General features: G+C 36.9%; 1 long non-coding RNA gene across 1 annotated transcript in view; it reads left to right on the top strand.

Annotated features, from left to right (window-relative positions):
* The window catches only part of LOC144334815 (uncharacterized), a 48382-nt gene extending 36063 nt beyond the window's left edge, over positions 1-12319 (top strand). Inside the window, exon 3 of the long non-coding RNA XR_013405055.1 lies at positions 12221-12319. This is a non-coding gene — a long non-coding RNA (uncharacterized LOC144334815). The remainder of the gene's footprint in view (positions 1-12220) is intronic.
* The last annotated feature ends 561 nt before the right edge of the window (positions 12320-12880 follow it).

Below are 12880 nucleotides of genomic sequence, written 5' to 3'. Positions count from 1 at the left end.
AATCCTGGATGAGAGCCAAAAGATACATGAACTGGATTATATATTCTCAGAAGAATTTGTAAATCAAGTGACTGCTGATTTGTAAGGAGGTTCTCTTGAGATGTGTGTGTGTGTGTGTGTGTATACACGTGTGTGTGTGTTTTTGTTTGTATCAATGCTGTGCAGTGCCAGGTTTTATAAATTATCAAATATATAGTCACTACCTATTGAAAAGACTAAATATTGGCTTGGAGGCATTGGCTAAACTTTACCATAGTTCTTTTCGTAATTAGGTTTTTTTAAACCTAGCCCCACATGCTGCTACTTTTACCATGATGCAGGAGGGTCTAGTTAAGTTATGCTATATGCTTTTCAATTAAACCATAACTTTCACATGTGCATTTTGTTGTGCTTACCAACATTAAATAAATGGATAACACCTGAATAAATTTAATATCCCAGAGTTCACTCATTCTGGGAACTAACTTACAAGTGAGAGGTTTTTCATTTTAGTTCAGTCGAGAGTTTTACTGAGTTGAAGTAAAGCAGTAGTTCCTTAAGCATAACCTCTAAAAACAGGTAATAGTAAAATACATACTAGTATTTATGACTGACCCATTTCTCAACCCATTTAAATCTGGAAAGATATGTAATAAATGTGAGTCTAGTTTATACACTTAGGCTATTCATATAAACAGTAAAGCTCTTTCATAAAGCTTCTTATCAGGGGACGTGACTTAGAAAGGAAATGGAAAATTATGGGCATAGAGTTAGTACATAAGATTTTCAGTCTTGCATTTTACATTTCTTTTTCTTTTTTTTTATTATTATTATACTTTAAGTTCTAGGGTACATGTGCATAACGTGCAGGTTTGTTACATATGTATACTTGTGCCATGTTGGTGTGTTGCACCCATCAACTCGTCAGCACCCATCAACTCGTCATTTACATCAGGTATAACTCCCAATGCAATCCCTCTCCCCTGCCTCCTCCCCAACATTTTACATTTATATCTCCTTATTTGTGCTAAAAGACATAGCTACTGACAATGACACTGTATGTGTGTATAAAGTGGTCCAAGAGACATGTATTGTGAGCACTTCTTGGAACCTAAGAACCCTGTGGCCTCACTTTACTATTGATGACATTTTTCATGATGAAGGTGATTGGCAATGACAATCAATCTGAAGTTTCTCATTTTTGAAAGTTTTAACACCTGATTTCGGTTAGGTATATCGTTTTGGGGCCTTGTGCACACAGGTGTTTAGCCAATATTGGTTAAAAATGATCACTACCTGCTGAATAAAATTAAATACTATGCACAATGTAGATGCTGATAAATTTGATGAAGAATCTAAATATGCCTGTGAAAGAGCTAGATCTTGCAAACTGTAGTCTGTGAATGACTTGTCTTCTGGGGTGTTGATTAAAAATGAAAATTCCTAGCATGTACCTAAGACTCTGTGATTTCTAACTGTGAGCCTGGAGACCTCAATTTTAACAACTCCTTTGGCAAATACTTCTGTACCGAAATGCTTGATGACTATTAATCTTTAGCTCTTGGATTCTTAAAATAATATTTCAAATTACATAGAGGTTCATTTTCATTTATACCACTGGAAAAAAAACACAAAAAGATGATTTTCAAGATCAGATTCTAAATTCTTTACTCAAGTGGTTGAAATGATTCCAACCTGGCACCTGAAGTATTAAACTGTGTCTGTAAGAATTCTTAAAAACATAGCAGGAAACAGAAATATTCTCAATGGTAAGTATCTGGCTTCTAAGGAAGATCTGGAGTTTTTGATTATTTGAAAAAAACTTACCAGTAGGTTTAGTGATAAGTGAGCATAAAAAGTTTTTGAGTTAATTCACTAATGCAGAGCTCCAGAAGAAAAAGACCTACAGCATTGAGTGAAACATTTTTACTTTTCTACCATAAGCAGCAGGAGAATGCATGGAAAGCGTAGTTGGAGAAGTGGTAGAATTAAATGCAACATAAAATGACATCATAGTACTATTTCTCAAATATAAAAAGCAAAAGCAAGTCCCCAGTAAGAAGGTCTGGGATGGAGGAAAAACTCCTAGCATGAGGGAGGCTAGGGAGGCTGTTTGATGATACCTGAAATTTGGTTCACTTTTAGAAGGAATTGATGTACTGCATGCATCCAGGGAAGAAAGCAGGGCTTATGAAAAATGGTTAAAAGAAATCTGGATGCTTTGTCTGATAATGATGAATTTTGACGTAAGTGTGGAAAAGACGAAGTTAGGAATAAGGGATGAGGACACAGGCAGGGGATGGGAGTGGTAATGTCAGATCTAAACTGAGAGCTATGCTCAAATACTTAAAGGGTTATCATAAGAAGAGTGGTTAACTGCATGTGTGGTTTGAGAATAAAACATGAAGACGAAAGGGTGGAAGTAATGGGGAAATTGAATATGAAAAAACTTTCTTAAATCAATAAAACTTAGCTTACAAACAAAAAATAAGAAAAAGAGTAAAAGAATAAACAACCACCACCAAAATAAAAGAAGAAAAAAGAAAAAGTTATCCGACAAAGGAATAGGATGACTATGAATTAGTGAGTTTCATATCTTGGAAGTATTTAAGTATATCTGGAATGTTTATTAGACAGTGCTTCTTAAACTTTACCATGAGTATGGATCATGTGAGGATCATGTTAAAATGCAGATTCTGGTTCAGGAGGTCTGAGGTGTGAGACCTTAGATTCTGCATTTCCAACAAGGCTCCCAGGTTTGGCTGAATCTCAAAGGAAATGAAATCTGCAATAACTCCATTATGCAAATAGTAGTCACATTGAAGGAACCTGGGAATGAATTTCTAGAGACCTAGTTTTGAGTCCTGCCTCTACTTAGTCATGTAAATTAGCAGTCTTCTCTCAAGCCTGACAGTCCCACAATGGGGGAGAACATGTGCTCTTTTTTACAGCTGACCTCTTTGACTCTGAACTGACAGTTTCAATTTTTTATTCTGATAATACATGTGTACATATGCCCTAGAGGTGATATTTTAAATTTTTCTGCTTCTAATTTATTTGGTTTGGGTAAAACAGACTTAAGTACATAAGAATTATATGTAAAGTATGAGTAAATAGACTCTGAGCAAGTGTATAAAGATTCCTAATAGGTCACGAGGATAAATGTAATAACAGCATTTTTGCTCTTCAAGAGCCTTTAAATGTTTCAAGGTTGTTTTGTTTGTTGTTGCAGAGGGAGGGTGGAGCCTGCTGGAATTGCTAGAAATCTGATTTTTGATAAGTGGGGTGGTACTTTATCATCCTGATGATGATAATAACAGTAACTGTTTTCTTTTGGGCTTGGTTCTCCTTCTTGTTTTCTTTTCTGTCTTCTAAAATTCATTAACCTGAATTACTAATAGAATGGGGAGGTACTAGGATGGGGGTAGGCAAAATGGAGTTGATACCAAAAAAAGTTAGATGTCAAAGTGTAAAATATTTAGATATAATTCCATGTTTCAGTTGAAGGTGTTGGAAATCTGAGGCTAAGAGGTACTATTACTTTAGAGGGCTAGTTAGAAGCAAGACGCAGAAATAGATCTCTAGAAATTCCTCCCACATTCCTTTAATGTTAGTACTATTTGTATAATAGCATCATTGCAGGTTACTTTTCTTTTTGGAGTGGCAGTGCAAATATACCTGTGGTTTATTCTTACTACTTTACATCTTTAGATCACACTCATAGTCTAATTTTTAGGTGTCAAAAGAAACAAAGACAAAATTATGTGTCTTACAGAGCATAGAAAACATGAATATAGGCTGGGTGTGGTGTCTCACACTTGTAATCCCAGCACATTGGGGGGCCAAGGAGGGTGGATCACCTGAGGTCAGGAGTTCACGACTAGCCTGGCCAATGTAATAAAACCCTGTCTCTACTAAAAGTACAAACATTAGCCAGGTGTGGTGGCAGGCACCTGTAATTCCAGCTGCCTGGGAGGCTGAGGCAGGAGAATCACTTGAACCTGGAAGGCAGAGGTTGCAGTGAGTTGAAATCATGCCACTGCACTCCAGCCTGGACAACAAGAGTGAAACGCTGTCTCAAAAAAAAAAAAAAGAATATTTCATATGTTAATTACAAAGTATTTCCTATTCACTTCTTTGAGTTTTTAAACCTCAAATGATATTTGATCAAACTTTCTGTGTGCAGATAAGCTGTTGTAAACACATTTTATTAGCATTGTTATATTTTAGTAAATGTAAAACTAATTTTCTGACAATGATTCTGACTTCTCAAGAATGGATTAAATCACATTGATCACTGTGCATAAGAAGACAGGATATATATTTAAAAGCCAGAATACACATAGTGCTTGCTATAGAAGGGCTTTTATTCAAAACAACAACAAACACAGACAAAAACAGCTTAAAGAGTAAGCACTTTTGTTTGAGGTATCTGGAAAGATACATATCCAATTTTTATTACAAAGTGTTGGATAATGAGACATCACTACATTGTCTCTCCTTGAAGTTCTTTGGTCATTATTAATCAAGATATTTTTTGGCACTTCTCTTGTATCTATATATTTTCTCTTTATATCCAGTATGTGTTGCGCAGTGTGGGAACCCACAATGTAAAGCATAGGTCTAGACAGTTGTTAATTTAGGAATAGACAAGTCAGATTTAGAAGGAGTGGTTTAGAGCATGGGCTTTGGAGGATGTCAGATAAGGGTCACAAATCTATGCTTACTAAATATGTGATCTTAAGGAAGTTGTTTAATTTCTCTGTAACTCAGAGTCCTCATCTATAAAATGGAAATCAAAATACCGACTTCCAGAAATGTTATAAGGAATAAATAAAATATGTATGCCAGGCACTTAAATTTAGACCCCGAAACATAGATGCTAGATAAATATTTGCTGCTGAATGAATAAACTGGGTGATCTTGGGCAAGTTATTCATGAACTTCTGTTTCTTCATCTGTAAAATGGGAAAAAAATATTGCTCAATCTCAGAGTAGTTAAAAATAAATGAAACCATGTACGTATTACATATATGTACATAGGGCACAATGTACCTCTGGAATCTAGTAAAAACCTAATAAACTGTACACTTTGGCAATATTATTTTTTAATATTTAGAAAACAAATGCCAAGGTTCATGGTACAATATAAGTTCAGAGAAAGGGCAGACCGTTGTGGGTGGGAGTCGAAAAGAAAGGCTTCCTCTAGAAGGTGCAACTCTGAATTACAGTTATACAACTCTGCAGGGGCCACTTTACCTACCCTCATAACCCATTGTTACCAGATGCCTTGTGGCAAATGGAAACCAAGGTGCCAGGAAATAGTTTCTCACAAAATCCCAAGGAGTTACACATACATAGGAATGGACCCATGTGAGCTCCACCAATGGCCTCTGCATTCCCTTGGCGAAGGGCAGTGACGCATGAAAGATTACTTTGTTTTTGTGAACACTACCCCTGCAAAGGCATTATTTTACTTCCTCAGCATTCATCTGCTTCAATTATATAGTTCACACTTCATTATTGGTGATGGTGGTGGGTTTTATCTTGGATTTCTTCTTTTTTTCCAAATTGGAAATAGCTTTATATTTTCTTCTGATGATATAAGTGACACATGCTCATGATTATTAATCAATAGAGAAAATTTAAGGAGAAGGCAAAGATCCTGGAGATTTTCCCCACGAATCAGGATTTCTAAAAGAGAAGTAGAGGCCCTAACTTCATGCAGAAATCAATGATAATTAACTTTGATCCCTATAGCAGCCAATATAATCTTAGCTACAACTCTGGTCATGTCATTTTCATGTTTAAAAAAAGTCCCCCCCCTTTCCCTGCCCCAACGCCCCTGGCCAGGACAGTCTTAGTGTTGAGCACAGCATATGAAGCCCCTTTGTGATCTGATTCTTGCTGAACTTGTCACTTCCCACCATTCTCCTTCTACCATTAATTGTATGTTCTGGCACCAGAGAAGTACTTTAAATTATCCAAGTGTTCCTATCACACCTTTAAAGCCTTTTTGACTTGAATTTTACACAGTGGAGAACTAAACTAACAAGAGCCCCTCTTACTGTAAGCACATAGAAATGCTAGATAAAATACAGCTAAAAACATTTTTAATAAATGCTAGGCTTTAAAAAAAATTACATGGTACCAGAACTTAAGAAGAATTTGTAGTCAGAATTGTAAACTCCCTAAAGCCTTGGTGGCTTAAGAGGATAGTGGACATAGATATACATCCTAAAAATTATGAAGAGTAATTATTCACAAAGGAGCAGGAGGTGTGGTGTTGACTGCTATTTAAGTCCAGGAGCTAGAGTTTGATCCCCCTTTTCATAAAACAAGGGCACTGAAGGGACTATCCTTTCAGTAAAAGAATTCAAAAGAATCAAAAAAAAGAAAATTTTTGCAATCTACTCATCTGACAAAGGGCTAATATCCAGAACCTACAAAGAACTCAAACAAATTTACAAGAAAAAAAACAAACAACCCCATCAAAAAGTGGGCAAAGGATATGAACAGACAGTTCTCAAAAGAAGACATTCATACAGCCAACAGACACATGAAAAAATGCTCATCATCACTGGCCATCAGAGAAATGCAAATCCAAACCACAATGAGATGCCATCTCACACCAGTTAGAATGGCAATCATTAAAAAGTCAGGAAACAACAGATGCTGGAGAGGATGTGGAGAAATAGGAACACTTTTACACTGTTGGTGGGATTGTAAACTAGTTCAACCATTATGGAAAACATTATGGCGATTCCTCAAGCATCTAGAACTAGAAGTACCATATGACCCAGCCATCCCATTACTGGGTATATACCCAAAGGATTATAAATCATGCTGCTATAAAGACACATGCACACGTATGTTTATTGCGGCACTATTCACAATAGCAAAGACTTGGAATCAACCCAAATGTCCATCAGTGACAGACTGGATTAAGAAAATGTGGCACATACACACCATGGAATACTATGCAGCCATAAAAAAGGATGAGTTTGTGTCCTTTGTAGGGACATGGATGCAGCTGGAAACTATCATTCTCAGCAAACTATCACAAGAACAGAAAACCAAACACCACATGTTCTCACTCATAGGTGGGAACTGAACAATGAGATCACTTGGACTCTGGAAGGGGAACATCACACACCGGGGCCTATCATGGGGAGGGGGGAGGGGGGGAGGGATTGCATTGGGAGTTATACCTGATGTAAATGACGAGTTGATGGGTGCTGACGAGTTGATGGGTGCAGCACGCCAACATGGCACAGGTATACATATGTAACAAACCTGCACTTTATCCACATGTACCCTAGAACTTAAAGTATAATAAAAAAAATTCAAAAGAATCCACCCAGCAACCAAAACAGGCCACAGGAAATTTTGTACAGTTTGAGAAAAAAGGGTTTCCATAGGAAACGGAAATCCCGGGCCTCAGGCATGGGTGGGTATTGATTCTGAATTTGCATTATCCTTGTTGTGGGGGAAACTCCAAGACTTCAATTTGTTCCTGACTGGAGATATTAACCACTCATTAAGGACACTCCTGTAACTCTACAGGAATGGAATTACAGTAAAATAAAACAAAAATAATAACAAAAAATTATTAATGAAGAGGCGCTGAGGAAGATTCCAAACCATCTAAGATAATGATTCACTATAGGAGGAGTTAGCACACCAAAACACAAGATAATTTAAATTCCAAGAACTTGAGATTAAACTAAAAGAAGGTATAAAAGTAAACAAGAAGAAATAGAAACTATCAGGAAGGAAGAGCATAAATTATTAAAAAACAAAAAAATAGAAAACACCATTTTTTCCAGGGAAAAAACCCAAAAACTTTTGTAGAAATAAAATATATAGTAATTGAAATTGGAAAAAAAAAAAAACCACACACACACACTTGAAGGAATTAACACATCCATTTGGGCCCATCCGAAGAGAGAAATTGGCTTCTGGAAGAGCTGAGGAGTCACCCAGATTAACTTGAAGGTATAAGGATTTAAAATTATGAAAGAAATGTTAAATGGCTAAAAGAGCAATAGAATGATTAGTTTTAATATATTTAAAATGATTTAAAGAGGGAATAAAAAGAATGGAAAAGAATAACGTTCAAGCTGCTAAACATGAAGCTTTATGGAACAGATGAAATATATGAATCCTTAGATTCAAGGAGGACAAAGTTCCCACAGATTTTCAGTTCCAGCCATGAAGAAGTATCACCCTACCTTTTCCACCAAAAATTGTTATAAAAACTGCAAATATACATAGAACAAAAGTCTGAAGGTATTGGTGAGCAACAGAGGCGTGACATAAAGAGTCTATGATCCTTAAGAGAATAGGCACACACCTCCAATTCCCCGCACAATCTTTGAAGGACATTTATCAAAGGCGCAGGGAAAGAGAGTTTGAATCAAAACTGGCTGTATTTCTGGACTGAAAAGACAGAGGTCCGAATCTGAGGCAGGCAAACTTCTAGAGAGTAGGGAACCACAGAAACAAAGTTTAAATATCTACATTTAAATAACCTTCAAGGAATTGGTCAGCTTTTTGGCTAAACATGTGCATGTTAAAAATCCAAGGAAAACATGGGAAGCTGCAAAGTTGAACAAAGATTTCAGCATCCATGTGTGTTAAGACAGGGATTAAAACTCAAATCCTGCCATGATGGTGGGATTTTGGAAAATAACCTTGGCTCTTCTTAGGTGAGACCCAATGCAAGTGCAACAGCCTTAAAAGTAAGGCCATACTTTAGGATTAAGAGTTGTATCCTTGGCCGGGCGCGGTGGCTCAAGCCTGTAATCCCAGCACTTTGGGAGGCCGAGACGGGCGGATCACGAGGTCAGAAGATTGAGACCATCCTGGCCAATACGGTGAAACCCCGTCTCTACTAAAAAATGCAAAAAACTAGCCGGGCGAGGTGGCGGCGCCTGTAGTCCCAGCTACTCCGGAGGCTGAGGCAGGAGAATGGAGTGAACCCGGGAGGCGGAGCTTGCAGTGAGCTGAGATCCGGCTACTACACTCCAGCCTGGGCCACAGAGCGAGACTCCGTCTCAAAAAAAAAAAAAAAAAAAAAAAAAAGAGTTGTATCCTAAGAATAAGATAAAAATGAGAAGAGGCCAGTTCTAACAAATTCTTGATGAAATTAATATATTCAATAAGTACCCTATTTTCCTGTCATAAAAAAGTTCTTTTTGGTGGAAGATGTCCGCAGAAAAACCCTCTACAATTCTTCATTCACAATATTCAGCAACTAAACAAAAATGTAAACATATGCTAAGAAGAAGATTAAGTGAACGAAGATGAAGAGGAAAAACTAGATTCAAAGGCAGAGCCAAAGGTAATGTATTATTGAAGCTTATCAGACAGATTTTAAAATAATTGCAATTAGTATTTTTGAGAAAATAGGAAAGCTGAAAACGACACACAGAAAATCCTCTATTTTTGTCTGTGTTGCTCAAATTGTTATTTGGAATATTTAAGAATGTAAAAGGATAGTCTGGAATTGAAAAATACAGTCTCCTACATTTAGAACTCATTGTGAAATGGGAAAGTTCCCTTGTCCCCCCTTGCAGGGTGTGACAAGGGGAGTGGCTTGCTTCTTCACTGCCCAGCTACTCAAACCTCTAGGGGTCATACAGATGGGCAGGTTATGGGGTTCTGACCCCACGGCAGCATCTAGAGGTGAATGTTTACAGTTCCTGAAGCCCCAGTGGGCGTGTGCTCTTTTAGTTTTGCTGTCTGTAGGCCCCTTGTGCTAACTAGATCAATTAGACTCTTGCTTTATCACAAGGACAGAGGGCTTTCTGTATCCCAGGGTTCTTGCCTTGGTGTACTGGAAGAATCAGATCACAGGTGGGCTTGGAGAATGAGTGCAAGGTTTTATCGAGTGGAAGTAGCTCCCAGCAGATGGGGAAGTCAGAAAGGAGAGATGGCTTATCCCTGGAGTCAGGCTGCTTGGCAGCCTGGGCTCTCCTCTGACTGCTCCAGTCAAACTCTGCCTCGTTCCCCCATCAATGGCCTGCCAGCATGGTGGTGTCTGTCCTGTGCTCTTTGGCTAGTGTGCTCCCCTGGACCTTCTCTCGGCATCCAGCAGCTTGTGTGTCTGCCTGCTGGATCTTGAGGTTTTTATAGGCACAGGAATGAGGGTGTGGCAGGCCATAGTGGTCTTGGGAAATGCAACATTTGGGCAGGAAAACAAAAATACCTGTCCTCACCTAGGTCCATGAGCACAGGCCCAGGGGTGAAGCCCTAGCCAGGGACCGTGCCCTTCTCTACCCGGCTCTTCCCTTCTTCCCTATTATTTAAAGGGACCACACCCTTCCCTTTCCAGCACTTCCCTTCTGTATCAATTAGATGGCTTTGGCAGTTTATTGGGCACAGCAGAAAACAAGATTAAACAGGAAGGTAGTTCAATTAAAAAAGAGTCAAGCTAAAGAACACACACATGAATGAAAAAGAACAGGGAATAAGAAACATATGGTGAGCAGTAAAAAGATATACGTTTGAAAAAGAAATATTAAACAATGAGAAAGAGAAAGTGGAGCAAAAACAATGTATCAAGAAGTAATGACTAAAAGTTTTCCATACAGATGAAAGGCATCAACCAAGATTCAAAAATCTTTGGGAACCCCAGACAGAGAATACCACACTTGGGCACGTCATATTCAAATTGCTCAACTCAAAGTCAAAGAGAAATATCTTAAAGGCAGCCAGAAAAAAGGGACATGTTATCCTCAAAGGAACAACAGTAAGCCTGAATTGACTTCCAATAGAAAATAGGAAAACCAGATATTTAATAAAAATTAGTGTGCTAGTATCAATAAGAAATCTTCTTACCTGGAATTCTACATGCAGCAAAAATATCTTTCAAAAATAAAAGATTAAAATAAAGATGCTTTGAGACAAATAAAAATTGAGAGATTAGATTGCTAGCAGACCTGTATCCCCCAAAATGCTAAAGTGTATTCTTAAGGGTGAAGAAAAATAATCCCAAATAACATAGAACTTCAGGGAAGAAAGAAAAACAATGGGCAGAAAAACATGTGGGTAAATATAAATGAATGTTGGCTACTTAAAACAACAACTAAAATATTTTATAAGGATTGTCACGTATGTAGGAGCAAAATGTATGTCACCAATACCACAAAGGATGGGAGAGGGGAAATGGAAATGTTAGTTGTAAATTCCTTGGAATATTTAAGATAGAGTATAGAATGTAGGGATACATACTGTAAATTGTAGGATAATAACTGAAAATATATAAAATATATATACAAATATAGGAGGAGAACTAAGTTAAAAATATCTGATTAATCCAACATAATGTAAGAAGGAAAGAATAAAAAATAGAGACACAGACCAAATGAAAAATAACTAAAAGGTAAATTTAAGCTAAACTAGATTAGTAAGTACATTAAGTTAAAGTAGCTAAACACACCACTTAAAAAATAAAGATTGTAAGAATGTAAAGAAGAAAAAACGAAAAAACAAGTCCTGCTTCAAAGAAGTGCTCTATAAATATAAGGAAAATGATACATCATATAAACATTTACCACAATGAAGTTTACTATATATAATCTTTTAAAATTAAAGTTGGCTCTTTTAATTTTATTGTGATGTAAAATAGATATAGTAAAATTTATCCTTTCAAAAAACTGTGCTGTGTTCTGTGAGTGTTGACAAATAGCTACAGACCTCTAACCACCGTCACAATCAAGATACAGAACAAGTCCATCACTCTTCCCCTCTGCCAAATGTGCCGTGGTGCAGTCCCTATTTATTCAGCTTGTTTTCACTAGCCATGGCAATCACTGATCTGTTTTACGTCCATATAATTTTGGCTTTTTCACAATGTCATACAAATGGAATCATACAGGATGGAGTCTTTGAGTCTGACTTCCTTCACTTGCATAAAGCACTTGAGATTCACCTATGCCGTTTTGTGCATTTGGTCTTCATTTCTTTTTATCCTGGCATTATTCTGTTGTATAGATATACCAGAATTTGTTTAACCAGTACCTAGTTCAAACATTTGGACTGTTTCCAGTTTTGAATGATAACAAAACCACTATGAGCATTCACATACAGTTTTTCTGTGAACACAAGTTCTCATTTCACTTGAGTAAATACCTGGGAGAGGGATTTCTGGTTTGTATGATAACTATATTTTTAACTTTATAAGAAACTGTCAATTTGTTTCTCAAAGTGTCTATATTATGTTGCATTCCCACAGCAATGTGTGAAAGATCCAGTTGCTCTACGTCCTTGCCAGCAGTTGGTATGGTAAGTATTTTCAAAATTTTATCTATCCAAATAGATGGGTAGTGGTAGCTCATTGTGGCTTTAGTTTGCATTTTCCTAATGGCTAACTTTCCTAATCTTTTCATGTACTTATTTGCCATACGTATCTTTTTTGGTTAAATGTCTGTTCATATGTTTTGCCTGCCAATTTCTTTTCTTGTTAGTGAGTTTTGAGAGTTCCTTATATATTCTACATACAAGTCTTTTATTAGATATATGATCTGCAAATGTTTTCGCCCACTTTGTGGCTTCTCTATTCTGTTCTCTTACAAGTATTTTTCAAACAGCAGAAATTCTTAATTAAATTTATTTACTTTTCCTTCTATAACTGTGCTTGGTTGTCATGTCTAAGAAATTGTTGGCAGACCCCAACAGCAAAGATGATTTTCCCAGTTTTTGCTAGATGCTTTATAGCTTTTGATTAGTGAAGATATTATGATTGGAGAAGAAAATTCAGGGGCTTTAAAAATACTGTCATAGTTATATTTTGTTTAACCTGCTTGGTATTTACATAGGTGCTTGCTTTATTATTTTTTTAAATGCTATATATCTGTACATCTCTGGGTATGTTTACAGTAAAAAATTAGAAAAC

Source organism: Macaca mulatta, chromosome 15 (genome assembly GCF_049350105.2).
Source record: "Macaca mulatta isolate MMU2019108-1 chromosome 15, T2T-MMU8v2.0, whole genome shotgun sequence".
Taxonomy (NCBI): domain Eukaryota; kingdom Metazoa; phylum Chordata; class Mammalia; order Primates; family Cercopithecidae; genus Macaca; species Macaca mulatta.
The sequence above is the reverse complement of the archived record's forward strand: the minus strand, read 5'-3'. Positions and strand labels throughout refer to the sequence as shown.